Here is a 19,277-nt window from a genome sequence, read left to right as displayed (position 1 = left end):
CTACCCAAGCACTTAAATGTACTCATATTTTCCAATTCCTCACCATCCAACCTCGCTGTACATTCACTGACTTCACCTCTCTCAAAGACCATCACTTTACTCTTCCCTATATTCACCTTTAGATTCCGTTTCTTACACACTCTTTCAAACTCATCTTCGTCTTCACTCAACAACACAGTATCACCTGCAAACAACAGTACAGGAAGTTTCCAAACACTATCCTCTCTCACCAGGGCCACTCCAACATCCAATACCCTACCTTGTACCTCTTTTATTACCCCATCCATGTACAGATTGAACAACCATGGAGACATGACACATCCCTGTTTCAAACCAACTTTCAAAGAGAAAAATTCACACGCACTGCAGCCATCGCACCATCGTACATACTCTTCACAGCATTCAACAACTTCCCATCTACTCCTTATATTCTTAACACTTTCCACAATCCTTGTCTATCCACCCTGTCATATGCTTTCTCCAAATCCATGAAAGCCGCATACAACTTCTTTCCCTTCTCTAGAAATTTTTCCACTAAAGATCTAAGAATGAATATCTGATCTACACAACCTCTTCCCTTCCTAAAGCTTCCCTGTTCTTCTCCAACTAATTTCTCTGTTCTTTCTCTAACTCTGTCAATAAGTATTCTACCATACACTTTTCCTATTATACTAAGAAGACAAATGCCCCTATGATTACCATGCACTTCTTTTTCCCCTTTTCCTTTGTACAAGGGAATAATTATACCTGACTTCCAATCCTCCGGGACTCTACCTTCCTCCCAGGCCACTCTGCACATCTTCCACATCCATTCTAATACTATCTCTCCCCCATGCTTCAGCATTTCACCACACACTCCATCAATTCCTGGGGCTTTCCCCGATTTAACTTTCTTCATTGCTTCCACAACTTCTGTCCTACTGATTTCTTCCTGTCTTCTCACCTCCCTTCTTCTCCCAGCCATTCCCCAGCCACTTATACTCGCATTACTTCCATCCTCTACGTTCAACAATTCCTTAAAGTGTTCTCTCCATCTGGTCACTTTTTCTCCCTTCTCCACTAGTAATCTACCATTTTTATCTTTCACTCCCCTGCTAGCTTCACTTCCACCCTGTCTTACTCTTTTCACCTCTCTCCAGAACATTTTCTTACAGTCCCTCCACTTTACGCTCAAATTCCTTCCAAATTCCTCATCCACTCTCTTCTTACTCTCTCTTATTAATCTTTTCACCTCTCTCTTTCTTTCTACATATAACTCTCTCTTCCGCCTCTCAACTTCTTCCACGCCCCTATTTCTCATCCATTCATTGTATGCTTTCTTCTTTTGTGCCACAGCCTGTTTCACCTCTTCAGTCCACCACGCTGTTCCTTGCACCCCCCTCCGTCTTCTCTTCCTTCCACACACCACATCACATGCTGCACATATTTCTTCTGTAAATATCCTACACACACCTTCCACGTCTCGCATCTGCTCCAATTCATATTTGCCCAATCGTTCCTCCACTTCTCTCTTATATTCTGCCTTTCTCTCATCCTCTTGTAACCTTTCCACTCTCCTTGCAACTACTCCTTCCTCTCGTCTTTCCTTTCTTCTATTCCTCCATCTTACTTGAATTTTAATTCTTGCCACCACCAAGTAGTGGTCAGAAAGTCCACTCCCCCAACCTCTATAAGCTCTTGCATCCATTACACATCTTCGCATCCTTTCATCCACACACACATAATCAATCATTGCCTTCCTTTCATTCAGTTCACCACCCACCCTTCTCATCACTCGCCATGTATACCTGTGGATCATTTTATGCCTGAAGAGGGTATTGGCTATCACCAACCCCCTCCCAGCACAAATGTCCACTAACGCATTCCCATTCTCATCTATCTCAGCAGGCACACCCCACTCACCAACTATTCCCTCCATGCACTTTACCTGGGTGTATATATTCTCATCCTACTTAACTATCCTCAACTGTCCCAGCCAGTCCCACTCTCTGCTATCTGTTTGCTCCATTCTTTATTCTGCCCATTCCCCCAAAACACACACACACACACACACACACACACACACACTCCGGGAATTTCTAAGTGAAGAATTCTTACCATGAACTTCCTGGCCGATTCATGGTGTATCTGTACAGCGTACTCGTCACAGCCACTACCGTAATAGAGGCTGGGTGGATGTGAAGGCCATTAACGGGCCAACTAAGCCTTAGTGCGTCTTACTGGAACTGTTTGTGCCTGAATATGTCTACACTGATTTGGCTGCACGGACATATAGTAGTTATGAAAAGCCTGACGGGTCCTAGAGTGGAGTAAATGAACAACAAGGAATATGAATGAACCAAGTGGCATTAATGACCGTCGCTGAACGTTAAATGATTTAGAATAGCATTGGAGACCCGTGCCGGATTTTCGTGTATCAAGAGTAATAGAAATGACCTTCGTTGGATCTGAGTGGAGGTAGAATGGGATAAATGACCCTGGTTTGACGTGAAAGAACCTAGAATGGCACTGATTACCTTGTCTGGACCTGATGGACCTTGGATAATAATTTTGCGTGGGGCTGCGAAATAATCGTAATGTGTTGTTATTGAAATATATCCTCCCGTAAAGGATTTACCTGGTTCGTCAAAAAAATTCAGGTGTCACAGCCTTTATCACGTCGTGGTGCAGTGGCATCCGTGTCCGACTTCAGTCTAGAGGTCTGGAGTTCGATTCGCGGTCAAGAGCGTAAAAAACATTTGTACACACGCGTGTAATGTGTATCTTTCCAACATCTAAAGACACTCTTATTGTGTCTGGGATAGATTAAAACTGCTCTGTCACTTGCCGAGCGTGGGGCTATAAAATAATCCTAATGTGTTGTGACTGAAATATATCCTCCAATTTTGGATTTACCTGGTTCATCAAAGAAATTCAGGTGTCACAGCTTTTACCACGTCGTGGTGTAGTGTCATCAGTGCTTGACCTCTATCTAGAGGTCTGGGGTTCGATTCCCTGTCAAGAGCGTAAAAAACTTTCTGGAACATACTGGCTACATTGGTCCTGTCCCAAGCTTTCGATGTGAATTGACAATGGAAGGATCTGCGATATCTCTGGTATATCAGCAGATCCTCGCTTTCATCAAGGAAAGGATTTCCCATTTCCTTTACTGTAACTAGGCTACTAGAGATTTGACAACATTTGTAAATCGATCTTGGATGGATTTGGTCTGTTCATTATGCTTTAAGTTACTATCTTCAGCTTCTAAACCTTGGTCCAGCTGTACTTCAGACTCACTGACAATACGTGAGATATCCAGGTCTGCCAACATCCATCTTCTATGTGTTGCTGGATCTTCTGTCAGACCTAATGCTCCCCCGTCACCTTTGACTTGTGCGTTGGCTTGTCCATGTGTATGATCCAAACCATTGGATAAGAAAGATCTTGTTGTTTTGTGGCCCACAAAGCCTTGTTGCTGAATGCTCTGTATACATCTGGATGGTGATCAGGTAGTGAAGCCATGTCTCTTGTGTGTACTGGGAGCCATCGAGCATAGATCGCATGGTCCAGAGCAAAAAAAATACAGAACAAGCTTTGTCAGGCCGTTGACATAAAGCTGGAAGTTGCCTTTCTTGACGGAACTCACAAAGGACAAGATGAGGAGCTGCAAGTTCACTGTCGTCCTGCAGAAGAGCAAGTGCAGATTCTCAGTGCATCTCTGGTTTGACCACTTACTCATACTCAAGGCCAACTCATTTGGAGCTACATTATCATGGAAGTCTTTGTATGCTGCTTGATGTTGAATATGTAGAAAACATAAGTAACCGGATGAGCTCTGTGCATACGACTGATATGGCCTGCCTTCAAGAAGGCATCAGCAATCCCAGGAGAGGAAATGTTGGCTTGCATTAAGGCACGGGTCCAACCACTTTAATCAAGCCAGTCTCCCAGTAACCACAGGGCAGCCATCTCAGTGTGAAGAGGGCTAAACATTGCCATCAGCCTGTCTTCCCCCTACTGCTCTGACAAGTTCCACTGAATTTGCTTCACAAGTGTGTACAGAGGTTGGTCCATGCATACCACTGGCACCTGAGCTGGACTGAAAAGGTCGACAGCCTTTTTAACGACATCGATAACATGCTTCATCATGGCAACAGATTTGGAGGACTCATAGAACAGCGGAAGAAGTGATGTGATGCTTGGTATAGCTGGTTCAGGTGCTTCGTCACTGGCAGCTATAAAAGCACTCCATGAGATCCAGGCGTTGGAATCTCTGTCCTCGATGAATTCCTGTTCAGACACGAAATCTAGCCACCTGTGAAGAATAAAAGGGCAGATTTACATGACATGCATAGACCACTAGCAATATAAGCAATATAAATAACTGCCACCAAGCCACTGAGAACAAGGAGAAATCAAATTCTCAAGAATAAAGCTAGTTCTATAGAAAAATGGTAGGAGGGAGCCTACACTGCTGCCACCACCACTCACTTTTGGTGTTCAGCTGTTTAAGCACAAACATCATCCTTGCTAGTGGCATTGTCATGAACATCTGGAATTGCCAGTGCTTTAACATCCAGAGTGGCAGCTGGTACTAAGGCATGTTCTGTTGGGAGTTCTGGTACAGCCTTCGACGTGCTTACATTCTTTGGCTTATCAGCATACTGGCGCACCCCCACTGGCATTATATGTGGATGGGTTTTGGAACAAAGGAATGCCAGTTCCATGGAGGGAGGACGTCGCTGTTGTTGCTTAGGTGTTATGAATGATGTTGTTCACAGCTGCAGTCGTGAACAAACCAGTCCTCATGTTGATAAGGCATACAGCTCCGTCTTGTTCAAATTGCTCACCCACACCCTTCGTGCCAACCTGGTAGCGATGTTTAGCACTCTGTCGTATGATATGGAGAGTGATGTAGTTTATCAGCTAAGTCTCGCTTCCTTGTTTTGGCATGAACAACCAATCCTAGATAAACTGGCAGGGGTAGTTCTCTGATTACTTTGTGATGCTGTTGAGTGACTCCTTTCCTTTTACGAATGAAACTGTTATGTAGCACGGTCTGTGATACCGTCAGTGTGCAGCTTGGTTTGATATTTCACCACTAGGGGCGTAGTATAGTTGCCGCCCTACTTAGGATAGCATCGACTTCATTTTGCCATGTGCTTGGAGCTTTTAAAGCAGTGTCAACATCTTCCCTGAGGGCAAAGGCATTAGGCCCAGTGTATGAACACTCAAGTCTGAGTTTATGGACAGTATCTTGTTCTTCAGCCTTGTAGTATGAATGTCAGATGAACTTTGTTAGACCCTTAGTTTTTAAAGTTTGGCGTTGTAGTTGTCACGGACTTCAGACAATTTCACCATTCCATAGTCTTCTGCTGAGAGTTTGTGTTCGATCCATTTTGATGCCATGGACATTATCTCTGGATGAAGATGATTTTCTTTGTAATGGGCCAGTTTCCATTTCTTTACCCTACAATTAAATGCTGTTCTGCATATGTTGTGGTACACAGCATCTTGGGCAATCAGGTCTCCTGTGCCAAGTTTAGCCAACAGCTTTTCATCTTGCAAGAGATGGATGTCATTAAACAACTTGTGGTCCACACCTTGTGTCATTACTACACCTGCTTTATCACAGAAAAAGGAAGCTGATTTTCTTTTCTTTGGTCCTGACATTGACTGGCGTGTTAGTTTTTTTTATGGGTCTCAGAGCTTTCATCAACTTTACTACATTGCCGCTGCTTTGCTTTATGCATGGTTCTGTTGAGTTATGTAGTATTGAAAGGGAGAGTACACTCTGTGCCATTTTGCTTTATTTTTGGTAAGTGTATTTTCAATTCCACTTTCATTTACTTGTTCAGTGAAGGGAGTTTCCATTGGCAGATCACAAGTTTGAAGAAACTGTTCAAGATTAATTGCAGAAGTATGATAACCTTTATCGACAATAGTTCGTTTGGAATCAGCAGGACACTGAAGTGGGGTTGATCTGACAGAGTGACAGGATACATGCATTCCAGTCCATGCTTGATTGTTTACTCTCTTCTATAGCTTGGTCAGACGTTATGATTCACTACCAATACCAACATGCAGATACATTTAAACCAACACCGATTCATACATTAGAAGTAAAGCTCATCGAAGTACAGGGAGACGTGCTGCATCCAGATATCATCTGGAAAAGAATGATAACAGGATTAATCACATATGGATATAGACACATTTATCACAGTGATGAGCAAGTAAAAATGCTTAGGCCTATATTAGGCTCTGATCCCCTGAAAACATATTCATATACGCAAAAAATAATGTTGCTCTCTCAAATATAAGTAGCTAAAGACAAAAACAGATTGACTGGGGACCATTTTCCCTCAAAATAGCCCCCCAAAACACATTGGTTGGAACTGTGCTTGAATATACCTATATTCACTGGATTGCTCACCATTCAAAACATGGCTAAACACACAAAAATCATATTTCTGTTAGAAATAATCCCCAGGTTACTGTCAAAAATGCATTCAGTGGCAACCATTTTCCAAAATGGCCTCCATTGCCACATTTGACGAAACTTTGACTGGCTCCATATCCAGTATTGGTTGGATAGGCATGTTTTAACATTGTGCCAGATTTGGTTGTTATTACTGAAAAATGCAGGGCTTGACATAATTTGTGTAAATATCCGCTGGACTAGAGCCAAAGGCCAGAACCCGCAAGACTGTTTTCTCAAAAAAAAAAAAAAAACTAGACAACAGAGAGCCTCAAGATCCGATAATTTCGAGATGCCTGGACACACTGCGATTGAAAGACTGGAGCTCATAACTATGTGCTAGGAAATACAGACAGAGGAAGACAGTTCCAGAGGTGACCTGTTCTATTCATTAAGGACTGGAAGCAACGGTTAACTCTGCATTAAAGAGGACGAGAAAAATGTTGCTAGATGAGTGCTACACGCCCGCCGTTGTGGTGGAGGGATGCAAGCAGACAATTCAAAGGAGCAGTGACCACTGAAGCAGGAACAGAAAATAAAGATGCAACATTACGACAAAGACATAGAGGATGAAGAGAGCTAGTAAGTGCTGGAAAGTTATTGAGACGAAAAGCATTTGACTCCGCTTTGTTGAGAAGTGCTGTATATGGGGAGCCTCCCCACACATGAGGGTTGTGCTCTACACAGGGGCAAATAAAACCCATGTAATAATTCAACAACTGTGCAGAGGTAAGGAAGGTCCGAGGTTAGCTTAGCACATCAAATCTCTTGGAAGCAGATTTTACAAGAGGGTTACTACGATCTTTCCAAGATAAATTCTGAGCGAATGAAACACCAAGCATGTTCAAAGATGAAGCAGAATTGAGTTGGATATTGTTAAAAACTGGAGGATACTCCTGCAGAAGATTTTGACGAGTTGAAAGATGTAAGAACCGAGTTTTTGATACATTAAAAACAACTAGATTACTTTTATCTCTAGAAATATGAGCCAAGTTAGATATTAGGTGTGCCATAGCCTTAATCCTTGTTTATTGAATAACTGCTGAGATGGACGCTGCAGGAAGCGAATGTAAAAGTGAAGGGTGGAGTCATCAGCATATGAGTGGATAGGGTTCGATATTCAAGTTAGAAGGTCATTGATGAATAGAGGAAAGAGAATTGGTGATAGGACAGAACCCTGAGGAACACCACTATTAATAGGTCTAGGAATAGAATGGTGGCGGTTCATAATAGGAGCTATAGAACAATCAGAAAGGAGCCTAGAGATGAAGGCACAGACAGACTAATAGAAACAGTAAGAGGGAAGTTTGGAAATTAACATCTTTGAGATGTTAAGTTCAACGACAAAGCTTTCGTCAAAGTTCCGAAAGGAGGATGACCAGAAGTCTGACAGGTAGGTGAGAAACTCTCCAGTGGAGCGTCCCTGACAGAATCAGTACTGACGATCGGAAATTATTGTTTGGAATAGCGAAGACCAGACAGCACAAACATGAGCAGAAACATAAAAGAAATGAGATTCAGGGGTGGGTTGGCTCCCGTATCTTTTGTAGGCCCTCTCCTAGTTTTGGACAACATTAGAACGAGCGTAATTAAACCAATGATATTTTGTATTAGTCGTAGGATAAGAGAAAGGAATGTAAGCATCCGTGCCCAAGTGAATAACATTCATAATGCACCGGGCACACGCAGATGGCTCTTAGTTATGGAAGGAATAATCATTCCAGGGAAAACTAAAGAAATAATGCCTGATGGCCCTCCCAGCCAGCAGCTACAAAGTGCCTATGACCCTGCTTCTGTGAAGATTTACAGGCCTTAACTGGAATGATGGGACAGGTTAAGGTGATAAGGTTGTGAAACGAGGAGGCCAACAGAGAGATGAGATTAACAGCGTAAGCAGAAGGGTTAGTTGTAAGAAAGAGGTCAGGTGAGCTGCTCTAGGTCATTAAGGTCAGTGAAAGGAGAGGAGAGCCAAAGGTGGGGGTGAACACTGAAATTATCTAAAATGGAGATACCTGAGAAAGTTGAAATTGACAGGATGCGTTCCATCTTAGAAGAGAGATAGTCAAAGAATTTTTCATAGTCAGCAGAATTAGGGGATATGTGAACAGCACAAATTTATTTAGTCAGAGATTGACAGGATAGTGGAAGCCAGAGAGCAGAAAATTCAGAAGATTCAAATTCAGGAACATGAGAGCAAGGTATGGTGTTGCGCACATATATACAACAGCCGCCTTTGGCTTTGAAGTGAGTATAGAGAAAGTAGGAGGAGACAGATAAGGGTTTGCTATCAGTTGCCTTAGACAATTGAGTCTCCATGAGGCAGAAAAGTTGAGGTTTAGATAAGGAGAAGTGATGTTCAACATGTTGAAAGTTATAGGAAAGGCTGCAAATGTTGCAGAAATGAAGCAGTGAGTCAGACAGCGGTTCCAGGCATCTTGGTCGTCATCGGGATTAGGGTGGCTCCTTTTACCCCAAGCAGAAATAAACTGGAAATCACAAGTCATGTTTGCCAAAGCCTCGTCCGGTACTTGAAACGGTAACAGTTGGTTATTCACAAATGAACATTCGTGGTACACTACAACTATGATCTGCAAACTAGTCAGCAAATATTTCTTCTCCAGTGAACCAATACTTTTTCTTCTCCAACCAGACTGCAAAGTACGTGAAAACAAAATTTGATTCTTCATCACCTGAACAAATGGCAGTATTCTGATCCTCATATAAGCAAATAGATTTGCTTAAATGGTTACCAGATATTTTGTTGTTTTTGTTTTTGTTTTGTTACACTTCACTGGGTGTGGCATACTAAATATGTTCACTTCAGCAAAGATGCAACTTAAATTTCTAGTATATAAAATTACAGAGAATCCACCACAACACACGAAATTTACGACCTCTATATTTCCCTACTATATAAGAAATTCTAGAATTGCATTAGTTTCTCCTCTATTGTTCTTACCAGATCTTCAGTGAGGTACAGTCATCCTTCAGACTTGCCCTAAATAGGTGGGACAGAGGGGAAACGTAAGTGGGCCACTGTCTTCTGTTTTACAACTCTTTCCTTTCTAAATGGTAAGCCAACGACTTTTTAAAGCAAAACTTTTGTAAATAATCAACTGGTACATTTACTTTTTATATTGCTCTCCTCTTTATATCTTGTCTTATTGCCTGACCTGGTTACCATTAAGTTTGTTTCCCCTCCACTTTTAATGCAACTTTCGTTTTGCTAGTTGTTCTTGTCTTAGACACTTGTTTTAGAATAGATACACAAGGTGGTCTCATGTATTGTGCTTCACTTACACTCTGCCGGGCGATTCTCTTGTGTTGTATTTTCATTGTCTACCGTGCATCACCTGTTGATTTATTTCTCCCACTGTCACAGTCCCTACCATACCAGCAGACTGAGTCATCCCCGTGACACACATCAGGCTTTTCTAGTGCAGCATTTTTTATTATCCAATCTGTATTTCCTCTATCCCATTACCTCACTTTCATTCATTACTTTGTTTTTGGGGGGCAGTGCTGCCTATTCTTTCTACAGTGAAATATCATTCACTTTCTTTGTGTTCCCGCCTCTCTTCCTATTTTCTTCCATCCTTCCTGTCCCTTTTTATTACAGTACTTTCCACTTCAGCTGACTTTATGCTGAGTAACAAGCCTAATGGTTTTCTGTAACTCAGGCAACCAATCACAATGCTGGTGGTAACTATACAGTATAACTGAATAACGGGGTAATGTGGAGCCTACTACGGGCCCTGTGTTAACTGGGTTGGAGAGATGCAAATGTGGCGTTCATCCAGAAATGAACCTCAGCATTCTTCATTGTCCACTGGCAGAGAACATTGGTTCACTGTCCGAGATGGTTCTACAGCAGCGATTGTTTGCTTGCAGTTGATTTGTCTGCTTGCCCAGACAGGCCGGGGCTACTCAACAACTTTGGTATATAGTTTCATTCGATCGGTTTCTTGCTTCTGCACGTCTCTTGTCGAATCTCTCCAATAGTGATACTGTCTCCTTCTCTTTGCCACGCTTTCGTCGCTCTTACCGTCTCTCTCCATGATGAAGCTGGAAACTTCCCTCATTTTTCGGCCCAAATCCCGCTACGGCAATTTTTACGCTACGAATATTTTAAGTTGTTTTTCTTCCTCATCTTATTTATCATGACTGCTGTTTACCACTTCATAACGGTTACCTCTCTTGTATCATATTATATTTCTGCAGTCTCCAGACGAATTATTTCAGCCAAAGGGATATATTCTGAATTACATGGATGCACAAACTCTCATTAACTCTTTCAGTAGTGAGGTCCTCCTACGCCGAATTTTATCATTTGGCATTAAGGCGTATGACTATACAGTAGATAAGCGGATGGTATTTGTGTCAATATTTTCATAAATTTTGTCCATTTCTTTAAGTAGAATTTTCTATTTTTCTGTAACGATTCTGTCCCTTCCATGTGCATCTCTTAGACATTCCATCAAGTATTTCTCTCAGAGTTTAGTTTCCCATAACCGAATATAAAAAGGTTAACGTTAGCCAGAGTGAAAGTTCCTGAGTATACTGCTACTTTTTAAAGAGTTAAATGCAGGAGGAAAATTGGGACCATTGTTCAGGGAGCCAAGTTATGCACCTAGTACGCACCCAGGAAATTACACCCTCCACTGTATTACCCAGCCCCCCATCTGCCCACAGACGCCCTACACGCTCCACTCGTTTAGTGTGTGTGTGTGTGTGTGTGTGTGTGTGTGTGTGTGTGTGTGTGTGTGTGTGTAAGCTGCGCCCTTTATGTTCCCTTATTGTTTTTGTTATTGCTGGGAATGGTTGGTGGTGCGTGGTAGTTCCGTGAAGCTGGCCAACCTGTGGTCTCTCACTCTACCACAGCACACCACGCCACCGCCACACTAATACTATATCACCGCACCACACCACACCACTGCCACATCGTCATCATACCACCACACCTCTACACCACCACACCATACCATCACAACCTCATCACACCACACCACCATTACACATCACACCACACCACCACTACACCTTCATCACACCACACCACCACTACACCATCACACCACACCACCACTACATCATCACACCACACCACCACTACACCATCATCACACCACACCACCACTACACCATCATCACACCAAACCACCACTACACCATCATCACACCACACCACCACTACACCATCATCATACCACACCACAGCAACAGCACCACCACACCACACCACCGCTACAAAAACACAAAACCACCACACCACGGGACACCACACCATCTCACTGCAGAATTACACCACACCAACACAGCACCACCACACCACAAAGCCCCACCACACTCCCAAACCACACCACAACATGACACTATACAACCACCGCTACCACAGCACCTCGGAGTCCCCAGGGGGGGGGGACCATAAATGCCCCCGCCAACTGCCCCTCTCCCGGTGACGACTCGAGGTGCCTGGAACCACTGTCTAACTCTCTTCTTCTTCATTTCTGCAACATTCGCGGCCTTTCATCTAACTTTCGCTCTGTTGAGCACCACCTCTCCTCCTCTAAACCTCACCTTCCTTTTCTAACAGAGACTCAGTTGTCTGAGGCAACTGACAGCAAACCCTTTTCTGTATCCTCCTACTTTCTCTATACTCATTTCAAAACCAAAGGTGGCTGTTGTGTATACATACTCAACGACTTATCTTGCTCTCGTGTTCCTGAACTTGATTCTTCTGAATTCTCCACACTCTGGCTTCGGCTTTCCTGTCATTCTCTGACTAAATATATCTGTGCTGTTTACTTATCCCCTAATTCTACTGACTATCAAAAATTCTTCGACTATCTTACTTCTACGATGGAACACATTCTGTCCATTTCTCCTTTCTCTGAAATCTAAATTCTTGGAGATTTCAATGTTCACCACCACCTTTGGCTCTCATCTCCTTTCACGGATCCACCTGGTGAACAAGCCTACATCTTTTCTATCCTTAATGACCTAGAGCAGCTTGTACAGCACCCTACCCGTATCCCTGACCGCCTTGGAGAGAGCTCCAACATACTTGATCTCTTCTTCACAACTAATCCTTCTGCTTACTCTGTTAATCTTTTCTCTCCGTTGGGCACCTCCGATCACAACCTTATTACCTTAACCTGTCCTATCACTCCGGTACGGCCTGTGGACCCTCCAGGGAAACGTCGTCTGTGGCATTTTGGAGCCGCGGACTGGGAGGCCCTCAGGCAGTACTTCTTTGATTTTCCCTGGAATGATTATTGCTTCCATGGCCGTGAGCCATCTGAGTGTGCCTTGCGCATTACGGAGGTTATTCTCTCAGGCATGGAAGCATACATTCCTTTCTCATTTCCTTTGACTAACGCAAGAAAGCCTTGGTTTAATCACGCTTGTTCTAATGCTGTCCACAACAAGGAGAAGGCTTACAAAAGGTACCGGAGCCATCCCACCCCTGAATCACATCATCTTTATGTTTCTGCCCGGAATCGTGCTAAGTCTGTTCTTTGCTCTACTAAAAATAATTTCATCCATACTAAATGCTCTCAACTCTCCAACTCGAATTCTTCCCGCTCCTTCTGGCACCTTGCCAAAAATCTTTCTAACAACTTTACCTCATCATCCTTCCCTCCTCTTTTCTACTCTGATGGTTCTGTAGCTATTTCTTCTACTGATAAAGCAGATCTCTTCGCACAGACTTTCTCCTCCAATTCCACCTTAGACGATTCCGGTGCTGTTCCTCCATCACTTCTCCCCTCTGACTTCCTCATGGCTGGCATTAAAATTTCTTCAGTTGATGTATTTTCTGCCTCACTGGCCTCAGTACTAACAAGGCATATGGGCCTGATGGGGTCCCTCCTGTTGTTCTCAAGAACTGTGCTTCTGTGCTTACACCCTGCCTAGGCAAACTCTTTCGCCTTTGTCTGTCAACTTGTACCTTTCCTTCTTGCTGGAAGTTTGCTCTCATTCAGCCAGTCCCAAAGAAGGGTGACCACTCCCAACCCTTCAACTATCGTCCAATTGCTTTAAGGTCCTGTATTTCAAAAGTTTTCGAGTCAATTCTTAATAGAAAAATTTTAAGGCATCTTTCCTATCACAACCTTCTTTCTGATCGTCAGTATGGGTTCCGTTAGGGACGCTCCACTGGCGATCTTCTCACCTACCTTTCAGACTCCTGGTCATCCTCCTTTCGGGACTTTGGCGAAAGCTTTGCCATTGCACTTGACATCTCAAAGGCTTTCGATCGAGTCTGGCATAAATCTTTAATTTTCAAACTGCCCTCCTACGGTTTCTATCCTTCTATCTGTGCCTTCATCGCTAGCTTCCTTTCTGGTCGTTCTATAGCCGCTGTTGTAGACAGCCATCGTTCTTCTCCTAGATCTATCAACAGTGATGTTCCTCAGGGCTCTGTCCTATCACCAACTCTCTTCCTTTTATTCATCAATGATCTTCTAAGCTGTACATCTAACCCTATCCACTTATACGCTGATGACTCCACCCTTCACCTTTCCATTCGGTTCCCGCAACGCCCATCTCAACAGTTACTTCAAGAAACAAGGGATGAGGCTATGGCACACCTAATGTCTGACTTGGCTCGTATCTCTGACTGGGGTAAAAATAATATGGTTGTCTTTAATGCATCTAAGACTCAGTTCTTACACCTATCAACCCGACAAAATCTTCCACAGGTATACCCATTAATGTTTAATAATATTCAGCTTAATCCTGCATCATCCTTGAACATGCTTGGGGTTTCATTTACTCGGGACTTATCTTGGAAAGATCATATTACATCTCTTGTAAAATCTGCTTCCAAGAGATTGGGTGTGCTAAGCCGACTCCGCTCTTTCTTTACCCCTGCACAATTGTTGACTCTATACAGGGGTTTTATCCGCCCCTGTGTGGAGTACAACTCTCATGTGTGGGGAGGCTCCCCACATACAGCTCTTCTCAATAGGGTGGAGTCAAAGGCTTTTCGTCTCATTAACTCTCCTCCTCTTACTGACTCCCTTCAACCTCTGTCTCTTCGCCGCACTGTTGCATCTTTATCTCTTTTCTATCGCGACTTTAATGGTCACTGCTCCTCTGAACTGTCTGCTTGCATTCCTCCACCTCTACGACGGTCGCGTAGCACCCGTCTGGCAGCAAACTCTCATCCCTTTTCTGTCCAACTCTCTAATGCAAGAGTTAACCGTTACTCCCAGTCTTTCATTTATGCAACAGGTCAGCTCTGGAACTGTCTCAGTCTGTCTGTATTTCCTGCTGCCTATGATCTCCAGTCTTTCAAACGCAGTGTGTCCAGACATCTCAAAATGATCGGATCTTGAATTTGGCTCTCTATTGTATTTTGTTTTTCTCTTGGAGGGAACTGTTACTGCGGGCTCATGGCCTTTGGTTCCTTCTTCCTCGCATAAAAAAAAAAAAAAATCACACAATCGCCACTACCACACAACCACTCCGTTTTATACCACCGCCACTGCCTCACTCCCAAATCATTTTATACCACCGTCACTGCCACGTCATCACTACCACACCACCACCACTACATCATCACCACCACCAGCATACCATCACCACTACCACATCGCACCACCACCATCACAACAATATGACAACGCCACCATCACCCCACCACATTTTTCCACCACAATACCGCCACACCCTCACACCAATGCAACGCCACTCCAACATTCCATTACAACACCACACTATCACACCACAGTGCCACCAAACCATTACACCACTGCAACATCACACCACCACACTGCCACAGCACTACACATCCACCAGCATACCACCACACCACCACACCAGCATACTACCACACCAGCATACCACCACACCAGCATACCACCACACCGCATACCACCACACCAGCATACCACCACACCAGCACACCACCTCACAGAAACACCACACCATCAAAGGCTTCCCGGGGAAGCAAAGGATTTCACTTCCACTGAACCACACCAGCACGGTACTACACCATTACACAACCATGTCATCATACCATCACACCACCACACCACTACACTACCACACCATTACATTACCCCACCACACCACTGCACCATTACACCACCGCACCACTACACCACCGCACCACTACACCACCGCACCACTAAACCATCACATCACTACAGCACCACACCATCATGTCTTTATTGCCGCACACCACCACACCACTACACCACCACACCATCATCACCATCACAACACCACACCCTCACACCAACATAACATTACATCACCACACCGTTATACAAGCACACCTCTACACCACCGCACCACTACCCTACCACACCACTGCACCACCAGACCATTATACCAGCACACCTCTACACCACCACACCACTACATCATCACACCACTACACTACCCCACCATACCATTGCACCACGACACCATTACGCCACCACACCACTACACAACCACACCACACCATTATACCATTATACCATCACACCACCACACCATTACACCATCAGTACACGACTCTACCATCCCCTCACATCTGTACACCATTGCATCACCAAACCATTACACCACCACACCACCACCACCGCACCACCACTACACCACTGCACCTCTATGCCACTTCACCTCTACACCACCGCAATACTACACCATCACACCACTACACCACTTCACCACCATATCTTTATACCCTCACACCACCACACCACTACATCATCACAGTTCCACAACACCATACCCTCACACCAACACATCATTACACCACCACACCACGACATTATCACACCACTACACCACCACACCACTACACCACCACACCATTACACCACCACACCACTATACCACTGCACCATTACACCACCACATATCATTGTACCATTATACAATCACACCACCACACCACTATACCACTGCACCATTACACCACCACATATCATTGTACCATTATACAATCACACCACCACACTATCATACCATTATAGCATTACAACACCACACCACTACACCACACCATTATACCATTATACCATCACACCACCACACTACTACACCAGCACACCACTACATCATCACATCCCCACAACACCATACCTTTACACCAGCACACCATTACACCACGACACCACTGTTTCCCCACACCATCACACCACCGTAACACTACATTCTTACACCATCTCACCACTACACCAAACCACTACACCCCCACACAGCCACACCACCATACCTTCACACCATCACACCACCACAACACAGCATTATGATACAACCCTTCGCTTACATGCACTTGATTCTTTTTCTTTTTGTCCTTTGTCATTTCTGTGCAATTTCATTTTCCTCCTTTGTGACCAGTGTCTCAGTATATGTTACATTTTCACCATCAAACGGGAGGCACATGAAAGAATACAAAGTAATTACACTGTTCTGATGTTTTTTTTAAAGGTACCGAATTCTTTTACCGGATGTTCAAAATATACACTACTTAAAATTATTTTGTATATTCCTGAGGCAATTTTTGACTTTTGACATAGGCACACAATTCCTTTTGGTCGCGATATAGCTATGGTAATTTTGATGAAAATACATTACACTTCGTACAGGGCAAACACCAAGTGCAGAACAGGGGGTCGGTGTTTCTTTTCTCTACACAGTCACAGCCAACACTGGGTTCACAGTGTATACGGTACACTACTGACAATAAGCATTCATCGAAGTACTTGGTGGCTCCACGAGTACACAGAACAGTTAAGTCATGAGAAGCTAACGCGCGAAAGAAAAAAAAAAAAAAAAAAAAAGGGAGGCGACACTTAATACGGGCATGGTGGATTAAAAGTTAGGAAGGAAAGGTGCGTTAGGTATAGTGAGAACGGCAATATTATGAAGGTCCTCACACCGGGTTCACAAAGCGGACATAACTACACATGTCAGACGCAGGTGGCGAGGCGGACAGAGGAGGAGGAAGAGGAAGGCTGCAGGAGGTGGAGAGAGAGAGAGAGAGAGAGAGAGAGAGGAGACATCATAACAAGTGAAAACAAATGCTTATCAGATTACATTTATACAAAGATATTAACCCTAGATAGTTAACCTGGCGTGTCTTCTACCCCAGAAAATCAAGTTTTTGCTTGTCATACTGACACCACATGTCACCCTGGGCTGGGCCTTTCAGTAGCTTCATAGTTCATTCAGACATCATTGAAGGGGGGGGGGAGGGGCAAGTTGCACTCTCCATAGGTTCCCTAGATAATGGGTCCAAAGGCAGTTTTGGGGTAGAAACTACCCCAGGATTCCAAGATAATGACTTTTTACATTTACGTCATACTTTGATTTGTGAATTTATTTTTGTATTTTTTTGTGAAACACAATGTGAAAGTGACAATTGATTAGACTGATTATTGCGTCATAGATGTTGGGGCCCTTGTACAGTGAACCACTAGTGGATATAGGTAACCTTCTGGCCGTGGTGACCCATCAGGTAACCCGGGGTGGAATCAACCCCACGCAGGAAAAAAAAATGTGGAAAAATAGTTCTTATACATTTATCATCGTAGATTAATTCACCTTTATACCATTTTTTACCCTTAAAAACTTTATGAATTGATTTATGAAAACAGTTTTAGAAATTAATTTTATTTTAATCAAATATTTTGATATTAAAATTTTTCGAAGTTGAAGCTGAGGTAGATCCAATCCCTGTAGTGGAACAGATAGGTGAAGGTTGGAACCTCTTGTAGCCCAGAGCACAACCCCCAAGGACGTCAAGTAAGGAAGCCAAAAATACCTAAAATTACCTTGTGTAAATTTTAGGTCTTTTTTGTCATCCTCTCCAGAACTTAGTGTGCGTCCTAGTGGGTTGTGCTCTGGCCTACAAGAGGTTCCAGCCTTCATCTATCTGTGCCACTACAGGGATTGGACCTACCTCAGCTTCAACTTCGAAAAATTTTAATTTCAAAATATTTTTGATTAAAAAAAAGTTTTTTTTTTTTAGATAAATTAAAAAAAAAATATTCATAATTCACTTCATAAAGGTTTGGTAAATTTTTACTTTAGTCCCACCCTGCCATATTTTCTCAAGAGTTTCAGAATGCAACGTTTTATAGTGTTTCTCATGTGAATCTGATAGTCATTTCTGTCGCAAATCACTCGTTTTCCGTAACCCCCCCCCCCCACTGTACCAAGGTTATTGGGGGAATACGACGAAAACGAGTAATTTTCACTGAAAATTACCACCAGAATCACATGAATAACACTAAAACATTGCATTCTGAAACTCCTGAGAAAGAATAATGGGGGACCTGTGGGAAAGCATGGTTTTGGGTGGGGGAAACACGGAAAATCGAGTGATTTCCGACTGGAACTGGTATCCAAATCAAACGAAAAACACTAAAATCCTTCGGAAAAATATAATTTTCAGCTCCTTGTTCGTGTTTCCTAACTGGGGGGCTTTGCCCCCCAGACCCCCCAGCCCTGGCCGTGTTTCCTAACTGGGGGGCTTCGCCCCCCAGACCCCCCATTACATTAACCTAACCTAACCTAACCTATCCTAGGGGAATGCTTACCTAGAGATCAGAAACGGTGAATTTGCACTGCACCTTCCCCTTACTCTTCCTACTTTTTTTTTTTCCACCGGCCACATTACCACTGATGTCTGTCTTCCCGATATTTGCAGGGCAAATCACACTCTTTACACTTCACTGCACTTGGCAAAATCCCGTGTTTTCTTAGAAGTTCAATAGATGTTTCGTTATTAATATGATAGTACTTGCTAATCTGCCAGTTGTCCGTCTTACACCCGATACAAGCTTTGAAATCGACAACACGTTCTTCAGCACCG

The sequence above is a fragment of the Coenobita brevimanus genome, chromosome 88 (assembly GCF_032717465.1).
Source record: "Coenobita brevimanus isolate Jiangsu-jjx chromosome 88, ASM3271746v2, whole genome shotgun sequence".
In the NCBI taxonomy this organism is placed as follows: Eukaryota; Metazoa; Arthropoda; class Malacostraca; order Decapoda; family Coenobitidae; genus Coenobita; species Coenobita brevimanus.
This window is presented reverse-complemented; position numbering follows the sequence as displayed.